General features: G+C 37.7%; 1 protein-coding gene across 7 annotated transcripts in view; it reads right to left on the bottom strand.

Moving 5' to 3' along the window:
• GRXCR1 (glutaredoxin and cysteine rich domain containing 1) overlaps positions 1–18,137 on the bottom strand; it is a 306,510-nt gene that overhangs the window by 200,869 nt on the left and 87,504 nt on the right. For 3 of the 7 annotated variants that reach the window (XR_003520592.1, XR_003520587.1, XR_003520590.1), the window contains exon 5: positions 10,857–11,007. The exons of the other annotated variants lie outside the window; for them this stretch is intronic. The gene's annotated coding sequence lies outside the window, so the exon portion shown is untranslated. The remainder of the gene's footprint in view (positions 1–10,856; positions 11,008–18,137) is intronic. 7 annotated transcript variants of the gene reach the window in all.

Genomic DNA, 18,137 nt, shown 5'->3' with positions numbered 1-18,137 from the left:
AAATGAACTGCCTGATCCTCCAATTGACTCTTTGGCCATAACTCTGACCTCAGAAATGCTACTGTTGGGTTTTAGAGTAGCAATGGTCACTGACTAGTAATCCAGTAGAATTTGCACATCAGCCAAGAAACATTGCTATTGGAAATCTCTGTACTGCAATTCTCCAAGACAGGCTGCAAACCTGGGAGCCATCCCTAACTCCTTCCTCTCAACTTCCCATCTAATTGGCCTCCCAGTACTGTGGACTTATCTGCAAGCATCTTTCCATACTGTCCACAGTCATGGTTCTCAATGGTACTATGTTCATTCATGGACTGATCCTCTCTTGTTTTGATAAAATGGTCTCCTATTGGCTTTTGTGCCCTCCTCTATGCCCCACTCTGACACAAATCTGATTGCAGAAATTTATCACTTAAAATACTCCAGTAATTCCTAATTTCTTTACTTACAATTTGGTGTCTACTAACTTCTCCAGCACCTGCCTTATCAACCTTGTACTTGGCAATAACCCTTACAGATCTCAGAACAGGTTATGCTCTCAAGTCTCTAAGTCTTTGCACATGGATGCTGAGATCAGCCAAACTGGAGTGTCCATCACTCTAAGGCCAGATGGCATTCAATTATAAATTCATACTTAAGCACAAGTCCTAGGGTACCATGATATTGGGTCTGATTCTGTTTATCCTTTCTCCTTATTTCCTGTTATTTGCAGTCTATTAGCAGCACTGAATTTTCTTCCTCAATGTAAAGGTAAAAGAGCTTTATCCACCCAGCCCAGCCCAGAACCTGAGACAGTCTAGGAAGAAATCACTTGGCACAAAGGGTAGACCATAGAGGGACTGCTGAAACCAGAAGCTAGACTTCTCTAAGTATAACCTGAACAACTATTCTGAAAAAACTTACATAGAAACAAAATTAAGAGCCTATAGCAACTTCCTTGGTGTTGGTTGTGATCTCTCCTCTTTCGTTCAGGATTTTGTTGATTTGGGTCATTTCTCTTTTCTTTTAGATCACAACCAACACCAAAGAAATACAAACAATTATAAGAACATATTATGAGCAACTCTATGCCAGCAAATTAGATAACCTGGAAGAAATGGATGCATTCCTAGAGATGTATCAACTACCAAAATTGAACCAGGAAGAAATAGAAAACCTGAACAGACCTATAACCACTAAGGAAATTGAAGCAGTCATCAAAAATCTCCCAACAAACAAAAGCCCAGGGCCAGATGGCTTCCCAGGGGAATTCTATCAGACATTTAAAGAAGAATTAATACCTATTCTCCTGAAACTGTTCCAAAAAATAGAAATGGAAGGGAAACTTCCAAATTCATTTTATGAGGCCACCATTACCTTGATCCCAAAACCAGACAAAGACCCCATCAAAAAGGAGAATTATAGACCAATACCCTTGATGAACATGGATGCAAAAATTCTCACCAAAATACTAGCCAATAGGATCCAACAGTACATTAAAAGGATTATTCACCACGACCAAGTGGGATTTATCCCTGGGCTGCAAGGCTGGTTCAACATCCGCAAATCAATCAACGTGATACAATACATTAACAAAAGAAAGAACAAGAATCATATGATCCTCTCAATAGATGCAGAAAAAGCATTTGACAAAGTACAGCATCCTTTCTTGATCAAAACTCTTCAGAGTATAGGGATAAAGGGTACATACCTCAATATCATAAAAGCCATCTACGAAAAACCTACAGCGAATATCATTCTCAATGGGGAAAAGCTGAGAGCTTTTCCCCTAAGGTCAGGAACGCGGCAGGGATGTCCACTCTCACCACTGCTATTCAACATAGTATTAGAAGTCCTAGCCACAGCAATCAGACAACAAAAAGAAATCAAAGGCATCCAAATCGGCAAAGAGGAAGTCAAACTCTCACTCTTTGCAGATGATATGATACTTTATGTGGAAGAGCCAAAAGACTCCACCCCAAAACTGCTAGAACTCATACAGGAATTCAGTCAAGTAGCAGGCTATAAAATCAATGCATAGAAATCAGTGGCATTCCTATACACCAACAACAAGACAGAAGAGAGACAAATCAAGGAGTCAATCCCATTCACAATTGCACCCAAAACCATAAGATACCTAGGAATAAATTTAACCAAAGAGGCAAAGGATCTGTACTCAGAAAACTATAATATACTCAGGAAAGAAATTGAAGAAGACACAAAGAAATGGAAAAACGTTCCATGCTCATGGGTTGGGAGAACCAACATTGTGAAGATGTCAATGCTACCTAGAGCAATCTACACATTCAATGCAATCCCCATCAAAATACCATCCACTTTTTTCAAAGAAATGGAACAAATAATCCTAAAATTTGTATGGAACCAGAAGAGACCCCGAATAGCCAGAGGAATCTTGAAAAAGAAAAGCAAAGCTGGCGGCATCACAATTCCGGACTTCCAGCTCTATTACAAAGCTGTCATCATCAAGACAGTATGGTACTGGCACAAAAACAGACACATAGATCAATGCAACAGAATAGAGAGCCCAGAAATGACCCTCAACTCTATGGTCAACTTATCTTTGACAAAGCAGGAAAGAATGTCCAATGGAAAAAAGACAGTCTCTTCAACAAATGGTGTTGGGAAAATTGGACAGCCACATGCCGAAGAATGAAACTGGACCATTTCCTTACACCACACACAAAAATAGACTCCAAATGGTTGAAAGACCTAAATGTGAGACAGGACTCCATCAAAATCCTAAAGGAGAACACAGGTAGCAACCTCTTCGACCTCAGCCGCAGCAACTTCTTCCTAGAAACATCGCCAAAGGCAAGGGAAGCCAGGGCAAAAATGAACTATTGGGATTTCATCAAGATAAAAAGCTTTTGCACAGCAAAAGAAACAGTCCACAAAACCAAAAGACAACCGACAGAATGGGAGAAAATATTTGCAAATGACATATCAGATAAAGGGCTAGTATCCAAAATCTATAAAGAACTTATCAAACTCAACACCCAAAGAACAAATAATCCAATCAAGAAATGGGCAGAAGACATGAAGAGACATTTTTCCAAAGAAGACATCCAAATGGCCAACAGGCACATGAAAAAGTGCTCAACATCGCTCGGCATCAGGGAAATCCAAATCAAAACCTCAATGAGATACCACCTTGCACCAGTCAGAATGGCTAAAATTAACAAGTCAGGGAACGACAGATGTTGGCGGGGATGTGGAGAAAGGGGAACCCTCCTACACTGTTGGTGGGAATGCAAGCTGGTGCAACCCCTCTGGAAAACAGTATGGAGGTTCCTCAAAAAGTTGAAATTAGAGCTACAATTCGATCCAGCAATTGCACTACTGGGTATTTACCCCAAAGATACAAATGTAGGGACCCAAAGGGGTACGTACACCCCAATGTTTATAGCAGCAATGTCCACAATAGCCAAACTGTGGAAAGAGCCAAGATGTCCATCGACAGATGAATGGATAAAGAAGATGTGGTATATATACACAATGGAATATTATGCGGCCATCAAAAGGAATGAGATCTTGCCATTTGCAATGACGTGGATGGAACTGGAGGGTGTTATGCTGAGTGAAATAAGTCAATCAGAGAAAGACATGTATCATATGACCTCACTGATATGAGGAATTCTTAATCTCAGGAGCAAACTGAGGGTTGCTGGAGTGGTCGGGGGTGGGAGGGATGGGGTGGCTGGGTGATAGACATTGGGGAGGGTATGTGCTATGGTGAGCGCTGTGAATTGTGCAAGACTGTTGAATCACAGATCTGTACTTCTGAAACAAATAACGCAACATATTTTAAGAAAAAAGAAAAAGAAGAAGATAGCAGGAGAGGAAGAATGAAGGGGAGTAAGTCAGAGGGGGAGATGAACCAGGAGAGATGATGGACTCTGAAAAACAAACTGAAGGTTCTAGAGGGGAGGAGGGTAGGGGGATGGGTTAGCCTGGTGATGGGTATTAAAGAGGGCACATTCTGCATGGAGCACTGGGTGTTATGAACAAACAATGAATCATGGAACACTACACCAAAACAAATGATGTAATATATGGTGATTAACATAACAATAAAAAATTAAAAAAAAAGAGCCTATAGCAACTTCCATTTCTTTTTTTTTTTTTTTTAAAGATTTATTTATTTATTTGAGAGAGAGAATGAGATAGAGAGAGAGAACATGAGAGAGGGGAGGGTCAGAGGGAGAAGCAGACTCCCTGCCGAGCAGGGAGCCCGATGCGGGACTCGATCCCGGGACTCCAGGATCATGACCTGAGCTGAAGGCAGTGGCTTAACCGACTGAGCCACCCAGGCGCCCCAGCAACTTCCATTTCTTACTTTTCATAACTTCTTGGGGCATTGAGGATAGACTTGTTCCTAACCTATGACTCCTAAAAACCTATAAAAAAGGAAGCTAGCATAATTCCTCATCTTGCCTCCTCCAAAAAAAAAGGAATTCTTAAAAGGACCTCAGATACTGTATAATTCTCTTTCTGCATTAGAGTGATTTAAGTGATCTATTTCCCAGAAGAACCCAGCAACAGTGGCCTACCTTATTCAAAAGGAAGCATCAATATTATGGAATTAGTGTTAATCTGGGTGTGTGATAAAGGTGTTGCGATTATTAATCAAAAAGAATCCTTAAGCATTAGAGGTAAAACGTTTACAGGTGAAATTATATATGCCTGGGATTTGCTTTAAAATAACACAATGTGGGAAGGGGTAATGACAAATGAAACAAAATTGGCCATGAGTTTGATTATTTTTAAACTGAGAGATTAGTGCATGAGGGTTCATGATACAATTCTCTCTTCTTTTGGATGTTTTTTAAATTCTATAACAAAACCTTTTTTAAAAAGAGAGAATCTTTACAGCTGGTTGATCCCATTTGTTTCTATAAAAGGGGAAAACCTCTACAAGACATGTGAAGGGTTTCAGAGCTCCTCTAGGAGATTTTTCTGAGGGTTTCCTATAATATTCAGCTCCCTCTATTTGAAAAAATCTCTCCCACCGCCACCTTCCCTAACTCCTGTTTATTCTTCACTGCCTACTGTAGACATGCCCCTTCTTGGAAAGCCTTATTTTAATGCCATCCTCCTGCCTGTTTGTGGGAAGTGCCCCTGGAAAGCTCTCCTAGCACCCCCTGCTTACTTTTATCAGGGCTGTGATCACACTACATTTTATCTATTTGCTTACTTGCCCGTTTAGAATCTATAACAGAAGCCAAAAGCTTCTGAAGCTAGGAAACACATCTTACTTATCTCAAGAAAGGATCTTAAAACACACACAATTTGCTTTATGTTTAAATTTTCTGACAGTTCTCCTAATTTAATGTCTGTCCTGATGAACTTTCTTACTTTGAGAATCTTCTGCATGTGGAGAAACCAGGAATGAAAAGTCTGTTTCAAATCCCTCAAGTCCTTAATCTCTTATGTGTCCTCTAAGTTATGCCTGAAAGCTGAACTGTTTCTTTTTTAACTCATCCCTCTCTTTTTGTATGATAGGCAGTAAGATGGAGCAAGGTAACACTTTCAATGTTCTACATGGAAATCTTCTTAGCTAGATCATGGTGAAGTGGGAGAGTGAGGTTCTTGTCTCACAGACTCGAAGAATGAATCTCAAGGACAAAGGAGAGTGAGTAATGTGATAGAGTTTTATTAAGTGAGGATATAGAAAAAGCTCTCAGGAGTTAGAGGGGTCCCGACAGGGTTGCCACTGAGGGCTTTTAGGGATGGCCTTTTATTGAAAGCTAACCAGTGGTTTCAATATATTTCAAACTATTCAATAGTTTCTACATATACCTCCAAAGGGACCCTTAAAAGATCTGGGTATTCCCTTTACTCCAATGTTTAGTTACTCAAGTAAATGATGATAAATTCCTCTGAGAAAGGACTAAGGGACTCACTACTGTATATACTTGCTATAGCATTAAAAAGCCTTTCATGATGGGAATTTGGTCTCTCCAACCAACTGATAAGTTCTAGGGATGATAAATCACTATGGTCTAAAATCTGGGTAAGAGATCATGACTTTCCATTAAAGTCTTCTGTCCATCCTTTCTTGATCTCTTCTAATTACATATTTTATGCAATACCCCTTTTTGGCTACCCCTTTATCTTGCCCCTAGGAATACCATGTTCTATGGACCATTTCCACAGACTCCTATAAAATCCCTGTGACTTCATCATTTATGGGACCCAGTGAAAAATGAAATGTGGGGCTCTTTGTTAAGGAATTAAAGAATTACAATGAAATTCAAGATGGTGACAGCATAGCATTAAACAAAGCTGGGAGCCCATTTAAGCACAACTCACACATCCATGAAGTAGACCTGCCTCCCTGGGTCAGGTCTAGCTGACCCTCATTCTTAATTTACTGCCAATTACAGTTATTATTCCCACTTAGTTTCTGATAGTTAAATGCTGTCATCTGGCCTCTGTTATTCTGGGATTCTATCCTCTCTACTGTCATTGGGGAGCCCAGTATTGGAGCATCTCCTACCATCAGCCCTGGACTACAGAGGAGAGCTGTTACTGAGTTTCTCAGAGATGCTGGTGCTTCCTGCACTATTGCAATTCTCATCCTAGGGCCATTACCAAACTTTTCCTTATCCAAAGTTATATCCTACAATTGCTTGGTCCACTCCTAGACAAAGTCCCCAAGCACATTCAGGAGCTACACCTAGATCAATTCCCACAGTTCCTGCTGGCATGTGTTAGGCCATCCTACTGCTGCTTTGTGTGCAATCTCTCCCTTTTCCTAGCATCTGCATTTTCCCACAGGTTTACTGAGATCTTATCTTAGATGAGTCTGGTGACAGATCGGGACAGGTCTTAAGGAGTGCAAGCATCGTTCTTAAGGGCATTTGCCTTATTTGAAGTCTCTGCATAGTCTTCAAGGAAGAGGAAGGCCTTTCTATTCCAATGAGGAAAAGTGGATCATTTCCATAAGTCCTGAGGATTTAGAACATTCAGTGGGGGGAGATGAAAGTAGGTGCTTAAGTGCAACAATCCAAATATTCCATATATATAAACTTTCTATTTTTACATAGTTTAACAATGAGAATGCATCTATATAAATTCCCAAGAAATGCTATAAAAAGATATGTATTTATCTGTATATATATTTTTGTGTATATATATAACATATATGGTACATATGTAAAAACATTAAAAATATCATATGATATACATGCATATAAAAGGATAAAAACTAAATTCTTACCTATTGCAAGGGACATAGAAGGGACTTTCACTTCTATACCTTTCTACTGTTTGTATCTTTTTCTTGGACCTTCACTGATGAGAGTTCACTAAATCACCTCCTCAGTTCATAACATATTATCATTATTTGTCTTACTAAGGTTTTGTCTTATTTATATTATTTACTAATATTTACCTATTTATTTTTATCTTCTTCTTAGTTCTTTCCCCATACTCCACAGGCAACTATTATAATGTGTTTCTACTAACATAGTGCATTGAATCATCAATCGGACTCACAAAAACCAAGTCCTACCCAGCACCAGGCTTTATTAATAATTACTCAAGTTTACAAGAAAGGAGTCATATCACATCGGAACACATCTTTCTAAATCCTTTTTCCACATTGGCATGCATTTGGATTCAGCGTGACAAGCACTATGGCCAATACAAAATGGCCCAAGGAAGCCTCTTAGTTTTGTGGGTCTCTCAATCTTTATACTCTCTAGTCATGTAGCAAGAAACACTATACAATTAACTTCCACTTTTCAATCCAGCTATGGCTCATAAAGCCATGAAGTGAAGACTAATTTATAATAAATAATCAAGACACACCAGGTATATCCCGCTATAAAGATTCCTTAGATAAGAAATCGGGATATAGCACTATCTGGAAGATCTTCAATTGCCTTCTAATTAGTAAATTCCATTAATTTGATAACAAAAGGGTCTGGCTAAGGTCAAAACTAACTCAAGCAGGGAGAAAGGAACCAAGTATAGTCCTATTTATTAATCCCTTTACAGTGTTTTAAGTTTACCTAGCAAGAGCTAGCAGTCCTCCCTAATTGTGGCAAAAATAACTTACTGTTGCAAATGTCCCTAAAACATATAACAATGTAAATGTCATAGGAGGATTCCCCCCTAAACCAAGTAAGGAGCCCTGAAGCAAAGCTTTGTTTGCTTCACAGTAAATCTATTTGGGGTCCGACGTATATATGGGTCCAACATGGGCCTACTATTTGGTTTATTACCATGTCTTTGTAGTTGCTTAGATTTTATCAATAAACATATTAAATTATTGTATATATTTTTCAAACATCACTGAGGATTTCTTAAAATCTCCAATGATATTTTATATTTTGTTTTCAATTCAAATTTTATGCATTCCCCCCCCCCCCCCGCCCAACTCCCTCACCTTGCCTAATAGAGGATGAGTCCTCTGACCAGCAGGATCTCCCACCTTTGGTTGTCATTAACTTCCATGTTCTTAGAGGCATTATTCCCTCTAGTTTTCATTATCTTTATCAATGACAGAGTCTAGGTAACTAAGACATTGCTAAGAAAAACTCAGTCTACTCCCTTTCAAATTAATAAATTAGTTCATGCATTTGTTTATTCAACAAATAGTTCTTGAGTCCCTACTATGTGTTTAAATGTTATGAGTTCAACAGGAGAAAAAAAAACATGTTAACCCTCAAGGAGTTTAATTTTTACTGTAAAGCATTCCCCTTACCAAGAAGAAACTTGAGAGTATATGGGGAATATAAGTACTTTATTACTGCTTCTTATGATGTAAATAATAACATGCATCCTCCTAATAACCCCTGCTGTAAATTTCTAGACAATGAAATGCATCATAGCGGTTTCACACATCAGCATTTTTAGTCTCACTGCAACTTCTACCTGGAATGCATTTCCAACATTCCTTTCTTCACCTACCTCTCACTCCACATTCAAAATACAATTTTGATCCTGACTCTTCTCCAATCACACAATGCCCCTCTCCTGAGACCCAAAGCACCCTGAGCATCCTTGATCAAACACTTAGTCTCTTGAAGTGATCTATTTATGTGTCCATCCAGCCCACCAGCCTAAAATTTCCTCGAAAGCAGATACTGTGTCATACTCATCTTTATATATCCAGCTCCAACCACAGTCCTTGCCACAGAGCATGTAATCATTGTAACCATTAAATATTGAAGAGAAAACAACTAAAATAACTTCTTGGAACAGAACTTTGAGTTTATACAATCATAATCACCTCAATATGAACTCTGTGGCTAAACACAATAGCTAGCTTTTGACACAGGGAATTTGAGGACCAGAGAAAGGACCACTGGCAATCTAGCAAAGTGGTTTTCAAACTTTGCTTTTTGGATTTAAGGTAGTGACTGTTTAGTGTTTATTTTTTGTGTACATATTTTGAGGTGACCCTTTTTTTCTAAATAAAGTATGAGCAGAAACATCAACAAATGAAATAGCTAAAAGTGAGCGAGCTGAGATCAGAGGAAATGAGAGGAAAACAGATGTAGTGCCTTAGAACTCCTACTTCTCCTTGAAGCTCACCATGGCAATCATCTGTAGGCAGTAGGGACTGTCCTTGGCTGGAGCACCAAACCAAATTTGATGTGCAGTGACTCTGTTCTTCCATCCCTGCTCACTGCATGATCACTTATTTCAATTTTTTTTTTTTTTTGAGTTGGGCAAGTAGATTCTGAAACTGCCAACTTCATCTCTATTCAGAAGTATCAAGTGTTCATGGCTTCTAGGATTCTGAAGTTACTACAGAATTCTAAGGAGGGGGTTCTATAAGTGATATATAATTACCTGCTTCATGTTTATTATCTTTCCTATTATTTAACATGTATAAAAGTGTTAAAAAGCAACGTTGCTCAATTTATAACGTGTATATGAAGCATCTGGGATCTTGTTAAAATGAAGGTTCTGACTCAGTAAGTCAGGAGCAAAGTTGGATAGTCTACATTTCTAACAAGCTCCCAGGTGATGCCAATGCTGCTGGTGCTTTGAGAAGCAATAAAGGATGCAAAACAATGGATGAGCTACAGTCTCCAATTCTCACCAAGTTCACAGTCTCACAGGAGGCACAGGCCTAACCTATAAGAACTCGAATACAAGGCAGCAAAGCACAAGTAATAAAGAGAATGAGGAACACCAAGCAGGCCAGAGTGGGAAATTTACAACATGGTGGTTTTCAAAATCTCGCTTTAAGTGAAAAAGAAATAAGAAAGACCATCAAGAAATCAGTCAATAGGTCCCCAATAAAACTAAATACTTTCTCCAGATTTCTGGTCCCTTTCTGCTCATTGTCTTAGCATTAGGGAATTGGGATTTTGTTTACTATTACCAGCATACTTCTGCTTTCTCATCCCAGAGACAGCGGGAAAGGAAGACGGACCCTAGAGATAGGAAGCTGGAAAATGCTAGCTTCCTCATGGTTTCTGGAAACAGCTTCCTAGACTGGGTAAGGCACCTGACAGAGATGTCACCTTGCAGAGACAGTAAAACTATCAAGCCCCAAAACTATGCTTGTTATCAAACAGCCTGTCCCACTCTTATGCGTAGGTGTCCAGGTGTCAAACTGAAAGGAAAGACAGATGCAGATCTGCCCACATGCACAGCCGTGAACTGCTTTGGAAAATTCCACGGTGTGTGACAGGTTACTTTTCTGTACTCTCACATTTTAACAGGCTAACAGCTGTATTTTCAAAGCATAGTTTTACAAACCTGGATATCTTTGTAATGAAACCATAAAATCACAGGATTGAAAGCCACGTTGATACCATCCTGTGAATGTGCATCAGGATTTCACTCTCAGAACACTGCTTCCAGGAAATAGACACAATGGCCAAACTAACCTGCAGCCAAGCAGTGAACAAACAATCCTCTTGCTGAAAGAGTTGGCTCTGAATTTCATCAAGCTCTTTTTCTCAGAAAGAAAACTCTAGCTCGGTGGTGTTCCCTCATCTTTTTTTCCAAATTGATGATACTGCAATAATGTGCTGGACTCTGTAGAAGAAAACACAGGGTATTTGGAACACCACCAGGCTTTAGGCTTTGGGCAATGCCTCCTAAGTCCAAGTTTCTTATCCATAAAACAAAGGTAATAAAATCTATTGCAGTGACCCGACAAGATATTGTGAAGATTTAAAGAAGCAAATGTATGTGAAAGAACCACTAAAAGTACAAAATAATGATAGTGAAAACCAATATTTATTGAGTGAATACTACGTACCCGGAATTTTCTATGTATTACCTGATCTTATACTCAGAGTAATCCAGTAAGGTAGGAATTATAGTCATTATTTTACAGATAAGGAAACTGAGGCTAAGAGAGTTTATATCATTAATAAGTACCCAAGCATAATGCACATTTGTTATTTCTTGGTCCCCAGCATCGTCTCTTTCCCACAGCATTCCAACTTCCTTATAGGAAATTGTATCTACGGTGAGCGCTGTGAATTGTGCAAGACTGTTGAATCACAGATCTGTACTTCTGAAACAAATAATGCAACATATTTTAAGAAAAAAGAAAAAGAAGAAGATAACAGGAGAGGAAGAAAAGGGGAGTATGTCAGAGGGGGAGACGAACCATGAGAGATGATGGACTCTGAAAAACAAACTGAGGGTTCTAGAGGGGAGGGGGGTAGGGGGATGGGTTAGCCTGGTGATGGGTATTGAGGAGGGCACGTTCTGCATGGAGCACTGGGTGTTATGAACAAACAATGAATCATGGAACACTGCACCAAAAACAAATGATGTAATATATGGTGATTAACATAACAATAAAAAATTAAAAAAAAAAAAAAAAAAAAAGGAAATTGTATCTCATTCGTTAAGAATAGTCTTCATAGAGGTGCCTGGGTGGCTCAGTCATTAACCGTCTGCCTTCGGCTCAGGTCATGATCCCACAGTCCTCAGATCAAGCCCTACATCAGGCTCCCTGCTCCGCGGGAAGCCTGCTTCTCCATCTCCCACTCCCCCTGCTTGTGTTCCCTCTCTCGCTGTGTCTCTCTCTGTCAAATAAATAAAAAAATCTTTAAAAAAAAATAATAGTCTTCATAGGGAGGAAATAGTTGACTTCCATTACAAAAGTTGAAGGGCTAGATTCTTCCTTCCACTAGACTGGTACTGGAAGAGGGACAAAATGTAGCCACTCTTTCCTGGGACTTTGACCCTTGAGGAAGTAGTATGAGGCTTTAAAAACTGGTGAGGTCCCATTCAATCAGAAGCGGCATCTTGATCTGACTATTCCTATTTTGAGAAATTTCCTGTAGTTAATGCTTCTTTAACTCGCCCCAAACTACAGTTGCTGCCTATGTCAGGATATGATTCTCCAATCTTCAGATTTGTTATATCTTGAGGTTGTCAATATATTTTTTTTAAGTTAGCCAATATTTGCGTTTTTGCGATCAAAACAAGCTAACTGATATACCAAGCCAGGATCTCAACCCACGGTAGCATAATTTCTCCATATCCGTAAGTAAAGTCCATGCATGAAACCAATTAATGATACCATTTCTTAGTAGGTCACTTCAAGTATTAAAACATACAGTGTTTCTCATTTCCAACCAACAGCTGTATAAATCCATGACCCACTTATTAATTCATATAACTTACCTCCTAAAAATAAGTGTAAAAATTATTTCTCAAGTGATAATTTAGAAATTCTCTTAAGTGCTATAGATTTAAGGTGAAATCATTTGGGAAATTGAGTTGTAGAGCTGATAGGAACCTATGAGATAATTTTCAGCTACCTTTGGATAAATATAAATATCAATAATTTAATGAAAACAACATCTGGCAGGCTTAAACATTCTTCTTTAATTTGGTATAGGATGCAACGGCTACACTGCCTAGATGCAATGTATTATAGGTAAGTCTCACCAAATACAAACTATAAACAAAGACTACAGAAACAAAATTTACCTTTCTGAGCTTTGTGTTTTTTCAAATTTAAAAAATCTCCAGGCTCTGCTAAGTAAGTATATTATTCCAGGAGCTTCTGGAGTAGTCTAAATGATCATCATGGACATCAAACAACAGAGAGCTTTCAAAAAGAAAAAAAAGAAAAATGGTTCAGCCCCAGTCTAATTTCCTCTCTACTTTCAAAAGAACATATATTCACCGGGATGCTTGGGAAAAGAAATTTCTTCCACTCTCTTGACACTTTTTTTGTTTCTGCTAGATGAAAAAAAGAAGCCATAAACTGATTTGGGCATTTAGATTTGCAGCTTTATAAAGAAGGGACTGTAAAGCCAGGCATGTTACATGTGGGGGAGGGAAAGGGAAGCACAGCAATGGGCTGCTACATTTGTTTGGAGCTGTTACCATTCACCCCAAGGTAGGGTCAGTTCTTCAGTTCTTCTTGAAAGAAACAAAATGTAATACACATGCATCAAACTGGAATATGTACATAGGACCAAATGATATTTTTGAAATTCTCTGCCACATGCAAAAAAGCACTCACATTTGTTAAATATCATTTTCCCCACTCCAGGGTTGAAAGATTTTCATTCGGCAGGTATTTTCTGAGCAGTTTGAGGGACTATGTTAAGCATGCTTTGATCTCCAATCAATAATACCTCACTCACTCGGAAGTTCCAAGCCAACGGACCATCTTATAAAACATTACAGAGTCTTTCTAGTAATGCTGGTAACCCAATCTGGTTGAATATGCCCAAGTGGAAACCACAGAACACTGAATTTCATCATATATAAGATGTTATCAGAAAGTAGGCTTTATACATTTAAGCAAAGTATAATTTTAGCAAAGTAAATAAAGACAATTTGGTCAAATATTTAATTCGATGATGACTTTTATTGAATGTGTGACTTTAGAATCATGTATTAAAAATACTTGATCTAAAATAATGAATTCTGTCCAAATAGAAGTTTTGAATAACCATATCCTAAAAAAAATTAGATGAATGAAAATATGGGCATAGAATCTCCTCAGAAATCTCAAATGGAATTATTTGATGGATTTGGAACATAATTAAAGAAATTTCTATTCACTTCTTTGAACATATTCAGAGAGAAGTTTAGAAATCTTGGTATACATAGAACAGAACCCTTCTATAAAGACATTGCAGGAAAAAATACCTATAATGACATGGCCCAAGAATATCACCTTTACCCTGGAAGTTACTATTTTTAACCCTTTCATTCACAATTTATTTCAAAAATTGGTCTAATGCTTTCACATTTCATCAAAATGGCCTTTTAACAGGATAAACTTCCCTTCAGCTTGTAAAGACTACATCCCACTCTTAAGCAATCCTTGTTTCGTACTTGCAGCACCATCAAACAGAACTGGAGAGGTAACTCTTTTTGTTTTGTAAATATTTTTGTTGTAAATCTCACTACTCACACACTTTTTGTGGAGCCAAAGTGGGGGAAAATAAGAAATGAAATCAATGTTTGTATTTAAACTTGGAAATAGGATGAGAAGATATGATGTGTGCACGTGTGTGTTGCCTACTCTCTAGAACGCAGGCTCACAGAGTCATAGCTCCTTTTCTTCCTATTACAGAGATTAATAATCTTTTTCTCTCAATAAAAATGGAAGCTAGCATTTATTGAGTAGTAATTATGTGCCAGGTACCATACTATATTCTTCAGGCCCTTTGTCTCATTTTACTCATCCAAGAACTCCATGACTAAGGTTAGATTCAAACTACAGAAAACTTTTAAGTTGTTCATTCAAAAATTATTTATTGAGTAAGTACTATCAGCCACTATTCTGAGCTCTGAAGATAGAAGAGAAAACAAAAAAACACAAAGTCACTGTTAGCATATAAAGAACAAAGAACTTAAAAGCATTCACAGGTAAAAGAAAATCCTTAAGTATAATAATTCAACTAAAAACAAATCTGTAGTTACAATGGGAGCCAGAAAAATGTTGAGAAAATGTATTCAATGGGGGGCCCAGGTGGCTCAGTCCTTAAGCATCTGCCTTTGGCTCAGGTCATGGTCCCAAGGTCCTGGGATCAAGCCCCACATCAGGCTCTCTTCTTGGCAGGAAGCCTGCTTCTCCCTCTCCCACTGCCTCTGCTTGTGTGCCCTCTCTCGCTGTGTCTCTCTCTGTCAAATAAATAAAATCTTAAAAATAAAAAAAGAAAAGAAAATGTATTCAAAAATATATTCAAAAGTCAATCTGGATTTGTATATCCAACTAGATTATCATTCAAGAATGAGGGCAAAACAAGTAAGTTATTAGGTGAAAACAGATTCCCCCATTAAGACATCCTAAATAAAAGCACCTAAAATATACTTCTAGAAGAAAACAAATGATCCCTGAAAGGAGATCAAAAAGCACACAATGGTGAGCAAAGTAGATTCCAAAAAATACCACAACGATGGTGGTGATCATTATCCTTTGTGTATGGATATCATCTTACCCATCCTAAAAATTATATATATACATATTTACATATTTAAACTTGAAAAATATTATTTTCCCTTAAAGAAATTAACCTGAATATAGTACCATTTGTATGAAGAGAAAATAAAGTCCTATTTTCTTTTAAGCATAATTATGAATAATGGCTTCTTCTAGGCTCTGCTGTTTTAATCAGTTTGATTTTTATCTTTTTCTATGCTCAAATTGTCACAGCTTGGCCAATGAAAGCTCTTTTTAAGTTGGCTTCTGAGTCCTGTCAACACCACATCAGAACATTTCAAAGCATACTTGCTTTCTGGCAACAAAAGTTTCTAGCTTAATCTTGAAATATCTCTTCCGAAGGCATAGAATTAGCTCCTCCTAGAAGCGCTGATATTTTTAGTTAAGTTTTACCATTTCTCTATAATAGCCCTACTTGAAAGTTTAACTCCTCACAAACTATCAGTGAACCTCTTTATTTAATGATTTGATAGACCAAATAATTTCTTGCTTTTTTTATTCAAATTCATATGACTTAATTTTTAAAAATCTGCCCATAAGAATTAAAGTCTAGGAGACAGTGCTAATATTTTGAGTCATTTGCAGTATCTGTATTCTGGGTATGATTTTATGCACATTTATTGAATCACTCAAAGCCTATTTCAGCCCGATGCTTCTAATTATTTTCAGGAAGTTTCATAATTTTTCTAATTTTTATAGGGCTATATTTCTAAGAGCTGCCATTGTCTTAGTAAGTATTATAATTACTTATAATTACTTTTTGTTCAACTATGAGAGAAAAATTTTAAAGTCAACTACTGGAAAAATGCTAAGAAATATACTTTATCCCTCCATACACAGAGACAAAAAACGAAGAGCTTTGGTAGTTCATTTTTTTAACTCAAATAAGAAAAGCATTATATCTGTAAATAATAAGGTAAATTAAAATTGGAAAACACCTTTCAGTCTTTGCTTGTAGAGAACGTGAGATTTGTATGCAGAAAGACAAATTATTCATCAGGGAAGTTCAATATCTAGGCCCTCACAGAAAAAGCATCTTTAGATCTCTTTGATAATATTTACATGGCCAAATGGTACCTTCTGGTGCAAGACTGATTGAAACTGACACTTTTAACAGTATGATTGCTCCAACTGGAGAAAGGACTCCTAAGGATCAAGTAGCAATGCTCAATTAAAAGTGCCTGAATATTATAGAAAATGATACTGATTATCTTGCCTCTGAACCTCAAATTAATTTTGCAAGATAACTGTCTACAATTTAAGTAAGACTGCCTCTATTATGTGATTTATCAGAGCTATCTTGAACCTCTTGGCCACTTAACATATGACTTTTCAAAAAGTAATTGAGAGGGGCGCCTGGGTGGTTCAGTCCTTAAACGTCTGCCTTAGGTGTGATCACCTATCCGGCTCCCTGCTCTGCGGGAAGCCTGCTTCTCCCTACCCCACTCCCCCCTGCTTGTGTTTCCTCTCTCACTGTGTCTCTCTCTGTCAAATAAATAAATAAAATCTTTAAAAAAAAAAGTAATTAAGAAATGTGTTTCTTTTTCTGGTTGGAATTTAGTTAAGAGGTTTAAGGACAATAACTTGAGATATAGCATCTAGATACATGAATATTTATAAACTTTGTTTAGCTTTGCCAAAACCAAGCTGCAATTAGAATCCAGATACTTCACCAAACCATTAGGGTTTTTTAACAGAATAAAAACAAAAAGTGATTTTGGCTGAATCTGAAATGATAATTTGTCCCAAACTGTTGCCATTAAGTCCTATATTCATTCCAAGGGGAAAGCCAAGTAGAGAAACTGAATACATTAAAAGGCAGGCTTTCCTGAGGCTGTTTTTATTCTAGTATCATCAGTCAATATATGATTAAATATTTTGTTAGAGTAAAAGGTGTGATATTTTTCCCCGGAGACAATATAGAAATCCCAACTAGGTTGTGTTGTATGTGCCAATTCCAATTGTTTGATACAAAGTAACTGTAGGACTGTGTTGAGAAGTTCTCTGAGGAAGATCTGTGAGGAAGGGTCAGTCCAATATTAGCCAAGAATGGAGTTCTAGAAACATTCTTTTTTTGCCATCTGGACTGCAAAACAACTAGAGAGGATTCCTTAGGACATGATCTCTACTTTTTAAAAGATTAAATATTTTTTTGCCACTTTTAAATTGACTCAGAACATCTGATACATTTTGGTTTCTATAAATAACTCTGAAACTAAATTTTCATGATATCCAACCACTTGCCATTCAATTTAATAGCAAACGAATATTTGAGTGCCTACCAACAGCACATATGTTTGGAACTGAGAACAAAACAGTGAAAAAAATACAGACGCAATTTTGCCCTCATTGGGCTCTCAAATTATCAGGCAGCTAATAATTTTGATAACAAGGGCGCCTGGGTGGCTCAGTTGGTTAAGCGGCTGCTTTCAGCTCAGGTCATGATCCTGGAGTCCCCGGATCGAGTCCCGCATTGGGCTCCCTGCTCCATGGGGAGTCTGCTTCTCCCTCTGACCCTCCCCCCTCTGATGTGCTCTCTCTCTCTCTCTCTCATTCTCATTCTCTCAAATAATCTTTAAAAAAAATTTTTGATAATAATAGTCTAACTAAACACTTGTATCATGCTTTGCAATGTACTTTTAAACCTTAAACCTTTGAATTCCTTGGAAAAGCCCAATTTTTCCATGATGTATTTGTTCAATACATTGTGAGATTTGGCTTGCTAATAATTTTG

The sequence above is a fragment of the Zalophus californianus genome, chromosome 2 (genome assembly GCF_009762305.2).
Source record: "Zalophus californianus isolate mZalCal1 chromosome 2, mZalCal1.pri.v2, whole genome shotgun sequence".
Classification (NCBI taxonomy): domain Eukaryota; kingdom Metazoa; phylum Chordata; class Mammalia; order Carnivora; family Otariidae; genus Zalophus; species Zalophus californianus.
This window is presented reverse-complemented; position numbering and strand designations above follow the sequence as displayed.